Source organism: Apodemus sylvaticus, chromosome X, assembly GCF_947179515.1.
Source record: "Apodemus sylvaticus chromosome X, mApoSyl1.1, whole genome shotgun sequence".
NCBI classification, from domain to species: Eukaryota; Metazoa; Chordata; class Mammalia; order Rodentia; family Muridae; genus Apodemus; species Apodemus sylvaticus.
In genome coordinates, this window is record NC_067495.1 from 54,843,852 (window position 1) to 54,850,869 (window position 7,018).

A 7,018-nucleotide genomic window follows, 5' to 3' on the forward strand; every position below is an offset into this window, starting at 1 on the left:
AAACCTCTGGCCGACATTTCAGCTGCAAGCAATAGCAGAAGTAGCAGGAGAGCTAGAAAGTAACAACTTCTGACTCTTGGAAGTCTTGAGTTTTCACTTTCAACCCTCTGTTAGCTCAGAAATGGTAGGGGTAGAGCAGCTGCTGAGTCTCTGAAGAATATCTACAATGGGCAAACATCTCAAAACTGTAGGCCAGGGGGCGCTAGAAAAATATCAAGAATGTTCTAAATATCTAAAGAACCCAATGTAGAGGGCACGAGGCACTTGTGTTTACAAATAAGCACTATGGAAACGGGGAATGTTAAACATACAAGCTGACTCCTCAAGGAGAACAGGTTTGCATTTTTTCCACCCAGAAAGCTGGGAATGGATGTCGTTACTAGCCTCGTGATTTGTGCTATCTATAGGGTCAAGTCATGCTTGAATCCCCCAGAAAATTATGTTTGTTCATCCCAGACTCTTCCTTCCTAGACCTTTACCTTGAGCATTGTTTTTCAGTCAATAAAACCCTTCCTTATGGGAGATGTCACTTGTACTTTATAACAGCCTAAGCACCCTCGGTGCTATATGTAGGACTAGGCCATTCTCAGGTCCACAGACTTTATGTTTATCTCAGGCGTTCTCCCTAGCCCCTTATCTTGAACATTACTTCTGAGGCAGTGGAACCCACCTTTATGGAAGAGGCCACATGCACTTTGTAAAGAGTTTCAATGTAAACATGTCTTTAGTTTTGCTATGCACACAGGATTGAATTAATTGTCATCAGAAATCTTTTCTCCAAAATTGTGATGTGATTAAATATGGGTAAAATAAACCACCCTGGGTCAGACTCAGGTCAAGTTTGAAAGTACACTGGCTAACTAAGTCATGTTGAACCAGATTTCCTTCTTACCTCTCATGGATTATTACTCCACTGGCTCTGATGTTTGCAGAGACCTCCACAGATGAAACTAAGATAAAGGTAGCCCAAAAGGTTAGTTTCCAAAAGAATGGAGGATGATTCTACTGAGAGATATTTCAGTCCAGGTAGTTACTAGTTCCTGAATCAAGACCTTAGCTCTACAAAAGACAGAGAACTGATAATAGCTACTACTCTAATTCAAACACTCATTCATATTCTAAATTCACTGGTGGTAATTTATGTTAACTGGGTATCATTTGATACAAAATGAAAGATGATGAAGGCTGGAGAGATGGCTCAATGGTTAAGAACACTGGCTGCTTTTCCAGAGGTCCTGAGTTCAATTCCCAGCAACCACATGGTCCTTCACAACCATTTGTAATGGGAACTGATGCCTTCTTCTGGTGTGTCTGGAGACAACAACAGTGTACTCATGTACACAAAACAAATAAATCTTTTAAAAAATATTTTAAAAACTAAAAGAAGAAATCCTCCAGAAGTCTTTCTATCACAGCTCACCTCTTCTGCCAACACTTATGACAAGCCTAATTGATTCCACTTATTCTAATCCATAGCTGGTTCCTAGGGAGATCCTAAAACACACACACACACACACACACACACACACACACATATATATATATATATATATATATATATATATATATATATATATACCCTTTCCTTTGCCATAAGGAAGTCCATGTACTGTTCACAATGTTCACAAGCATGGCCTCAGGACTATCTTGTGAATAAATACTCAAAATACCAGACAAATGCTTTATGTACCCATGAGCTTCTCTCGCTGATTGTCTCAGTTAGGGCTTTACTGCTGTGAACAGAGACCATGACCAAGGCAACTCTTATAAGGAGAACATTTAATTGGGGCTGGCTTACAGGTTCCAAGGTTCAGTCCAGTATCATCAAGGCGGGAGCATGGCAGCATCCGGGCAGGCATGGTGCAGGAGAAGCTGAGAGTTCTACATCTTCATCTGAAGGCTGCTAGTAGAAGACTGGCTTCCAAGCAGCTAGGATGAGGGTCTTAAAGCCCACACCCACAGTGACACACCTACTCCAACAAGGCCACGCCTTCTAATAGTGTCACTCCCTGGGCAGAGCATATGTAAACCCTCACACTGATGCAGGGAAAGCAGATTCACATGAAATCATTCCATTATAGTTCATGATGGCTGGCAGGCAAAACTGCATCCCCTTTCTCCTCCCTTCAAAAGAAAAGGGAGTATCTTTTTTTTTATTCTTTGTTTTTTACAGTCCAGAGTTTATCCCTCTCCCAGTCCACCCTCCAACTGTTCCACATCCCACACCTCCTCCCCCCACCCCCACCCCTGTCTCCAAGAGAATGTCCCCATACCACCAGCCCTCCCATTCCTCCTCCCACTTGCCTCTGAGAGGGTACTCCCCACTGCCAGGCCTCCCAACTCCCTGGGGCTTCACGTCTCTCCAGGGTTAGGTTCTTCTCTCACTGAGGCAGACCATGCAGTCCTCTGCTGTGTATGTGTCAGAGGCCTCAATTAGCTCATGTATGCTTCCTGGTTGGTGGCTCAGTGTCTGAGAGATCTCAGGGGTCCGGGTTAGCTGAGACTGCTGGTCTTCCTATGGGGTTGCCCTCCTCCTCAGCTTCTTCCAGCTTTTCCCTAATTTAACCACAGGGGTCACCAGTTTATGTCCATTGGTTGGGTGTAAGGATCTGCATCTGACTCTTTCAGCTGCTTGTTGGGCCTCTCAGAGGGCCGCCATGCTAGGCTCCTGTCTGTAAGCACACCACAGCATCAGTAATAGTGTCAGGCCTTGGAGCCTCCCCTTGAGCTGGATCCCAGTTTGGGCCTGTCACTGGACCTCAGTCTGGGCTCCATTTCTGTCCCTGCAGTTATTTCAGACAGGAACAATTCTGGGTCAGAGTTTTTATGGTGTGATGGCAACCCCATCCCTCCACTTGATGCCCTGTCTTCCTGCTGGAGGTGGACTCTGCAAGTTCCCTCTCCCCACTGTAGGGCTTTTCATCTGAGGTCCTTCCCTTTGAGTCCTGAGAGTCTCTTGTTGAAATGGAAAATCTAAGAAAGAGGTCAGGAAATACAAAAGAAGTGCCTTATTATGGGTTTGGGCAGTGTTGAAGTCTTAATCCAGTGCCTCATACATGCTAGGCAAGCACTGTATTACTATGATGATTTTTATATACCAGATGTTATCCTTAAAATGAGACAGCTAAGAGGACTAAGAAATAATTTAAGGACTATATGGTTCAATTAATAAAGTACTTTCTACACAAGCTTACATTTGTATCTCTAGCACCTGTATTTTAAAAAGCTAAGCATAGCAACCCACATCTACAATCCTATCACTGGAGAGTTAAGGAAAGAATATTTTGTGTCTTGTTGACAAGTCAACCTACCCAAATCAGCAATCTCCAGGTTTAGTTCCTCTAAGTAAGGGAACAAAATAGTCACAGGAGCAATAAGGGAGACAATGTGTGGAGCAGAGACTGAAGGAAAGGCCACCCAGAGACTGCCCTACCTGGGGATTCATCCTATAAAGTCACTAAACCCTGACACTACTATGGACGACAAGAAGTGTATACCAAGCCGGGTGGTGGTGGCGCACACCTGTAATCCCAGCACTCTGGGAGGCAGAGGCAGGCGGATTTCTGAGTTCGAGGCCAGCCTGGTCTAAAGAGTGAGTTCCAGGACAGCCAGGACTATACAGAGAAACCCTGTCTCGAAAAAAAACAAATCCAAAAAAAAAAAAAAAAAAAAAAAAAGAAGTATATACCAAAAGGAGCATGCCATGGTTATCTCCGGAAGGGCCCTGCCAGAGCCTTACAAATACAGAGGCAGATGCTAACAACCAACTATTTGACTGGGCATGGGGTCCCCAGTGGAGGAGCTGGAGGGTTGGCCAGAGGAGCTGAAGAGGTTTACAGCCCCATGGGAAGAACAATGATTTCGGCCACCCAGACGCCCCAAGACTCCCAGGGACTGAACCATCAACCAAGGAGCACACATGGTTCCAGCCAAAAATGTGGCAGAGGAAGGCCTTGTTGGGCATCAGTGGGAGGAATGGTCCTTGGTCAGGTAAAGGCTCAACAGAGGCCTGAACAAAGAGAAACCAAGGAGGGGGGAGGAGGGAGTGTATTGGATAGAGAGGCATATACGTGGAGGCAGGGGGAAGGAGGAAGGGAAGGGGTTGGGAGGGTCTTAGGGGAGGGGGGATATCGGGAAAGGTTTTACCATTGGCAATGTAAATGAATGCAATATTCAATTAAAAAATTAAATAAATAAAAATAAAAATGTGAAAAAAGACCTGACCTCAAATCTATAATAATAATAATAATAATAATAAATTATAATCTTATTATACTATAATGTTATCTAATTAATAATTATTATATTCTTAATTAATAATATTCTGAATTAATAATTATATTATTATAATACTATTGTGATATTATTGTTTATTATTGTTGATACTATTATTATTATTATTATTATTATTATTATTATTGTGGAACAATAGAGGAAGACACCTGACACCCTCTACACATGCAAACAACACACATATACATACACACACACAACACCCATGAACACCATACACACACAGGAGATAGGGCATTGGGATTCAGGAAATGCTTAATGGATAACATTTTTGTCATAAAATCATAAGAGCCTTGATTTGGATCCTCAGCACCCATATACAAAGCCAGAGTTGGTGTCCCTGTAACCCCAGCACTGGGAGGCAGATACCAGATGTCAGGAGCTCACTGGCCAGATAATCTAGCCAATCAGTGAGCTCCAGGTTCAGAGAGAGACTGAGTCTCAAAAAAGAAATTAGGTGATACGTTATAAAAGAAAACACTTGACATTGATCTCTAACTTCCACAGGTAAACACATGGCCCAAATACATAGCTTACACTACACTACACACACACACACACACACACACACAATTTTTATAAACTACTTTAGAAAACTAAATGTTTGAGCCAGGCATTGGTAGCTTAAGCATGTAAACTCTGCTCTTCAGAGGTTGAGGTAGGCAAGAAAATTGCTAGAGTTTGAAACCATACTGAGCTCAGTAAAAAAGGAAAAGCAGAGGAGTAAAAATGAGAAGGAAGAGGATAAAGCAGAGAGGAAAAGAAGGAAGAGGAAGGGAAGAATGAGTAATGCTTACTAAATTGTACCCACCTGTCAGATAAAAAAGACGAACTGTTTCTGCCTGTTCTCAGTTGTTCAGTATTCCTGGGTATTTTTCTTCTAGTGTTGGCAAATATAGATTGATCTGTGTTTAAAACACAAAATTGGAAACAACCTTAAGATTTTTAGCTAGCACAGAGCTTTTCAACCTTGGCACTATTGACAGCTTGGGCCAGATAAATCTTTTTGTGGGACTGTGTTGTGCTGTGTGGATGCTTAGCAGCATCGCTGCCCTGTACCCACTAGATGTCAGTAGCACCACCCACTCGCACGCACTTGTGGCAACTTAATGTCTCCACATATCCATCATAAGGATTTTTACCTAAGAGGTTTAACTACAAAATAGTGACTCCAGAGAAAGCAATTTTGTCTCCCAGAGACCATGTGCAGAACACACACACACACACACACTCCCTAATATACATATACCAACACACACACACATACACACAGAGAGCAAAACCAAAATCTGGCCTTAAATGCTAATAATGTCAAGGTTGAGGAACTTATTATAAAGGAACAAGACTTTGGTAAATGTGGGAGAGATTAGGTTATGTTTTTATTACTAAATGATATCCACAGATAACCTTTGAAAACATTTTATTGATTTATTTGATTATGTTTCTGGGATAAATTTGTACTCCACACTCTATGCCCCTTCTAATGTCTCAAGGATGTAGCACTGAAGGAACACTAACATAATTAGTATATTTCATCCCCCCCCCATGCAATTCATGCTCAAAGTTATTTATGTAGTATGATCCAAGACAAACAAAGCAAACGTCAGGACTTTTGCCAATAAATCAGCTAATATCTCTTTTCCAACTGGAAATGAAGAAGAGAAAAGATCTGGACTCTTGTCAGAAGTCACATTGAGACTACAAGGGAATGTGTCTTTTTGTTTGAACAATTTGGAGCAAAGTCGAGTGGAAATCCAGGGTTTGGTGGTATCTTTAGGCTACCAAATCAAGCCTCTCCAAAAGCTAGACCAGTCTCCCAAGTTTTTACTTTCAGAAGTTATAAATTTCCGTTATTGTTTAAGCTACCAGGAATTATATTTTCCTGTTCTTGACACTAAAAGATAGATCTAAGAATCTGCTTACATCTGTTTCTACTCATAGAACACTTCCAAACCAATCAAGTGTGTAGGATTTCCCTCACATCAACAAACCAGCTCTCCAACTTCCTGGATTGCCATTCTGATGCCCTACAAATTCAACTCTAGTCTGATAGTATAAATTCCAAAATTTAAGGACTCAGTCCCTTAAGACCACGCCCACTTGAAATGTTAATTGCAAGTCTGAACCCTCTCAGATTTCTGATCAACTAGTTAGAAATTCAGGAGGTTCTCATAGCCCTCTCCCCACAGTTGATAACGGTCTGCAGTTACTCACAGAACTCAGAAGCATAGCTTCCATTATGTTTACCAGTTTGTTGTGGAGGGTACTGTGATGTATCCCAGTGAGGAGGTAGACACAGTGAAGTCCAAGAGCTTACACCCCTTTACAATTAGGGCGCTGCCCTCTCGAAGCACACAGATGCACTCACCAACCTTGATACTCTCTGACTCTGAGCAGTTAGGGACTTTATGAAGAATTTATCAGGGAGATATGACCTATTTAGTCTCCAAGTCTTCGCACCCCCAGAAGTTGAGGGGGGCATGGACCAAAAAGTCTGAAGTGTGTGGTAGTCAGAGTTGTATCTGTTTTACAACCAGCTCTCATGTTAAAGCACTAAGTTTCAGTGGGGGCGGGAGGTGGGGGGGGGGTCCTGCCATTCAAGGGTTTGAAGAGCTCTCTGAAAGCAGCAAGAGTCACCTTCATTGCTCAGGATATTGCAGGGGATTTGGACCCTGGACTCAAATACTATGCCAAAGGTCAATCCCCGGGACAAAAACTGCTGCTA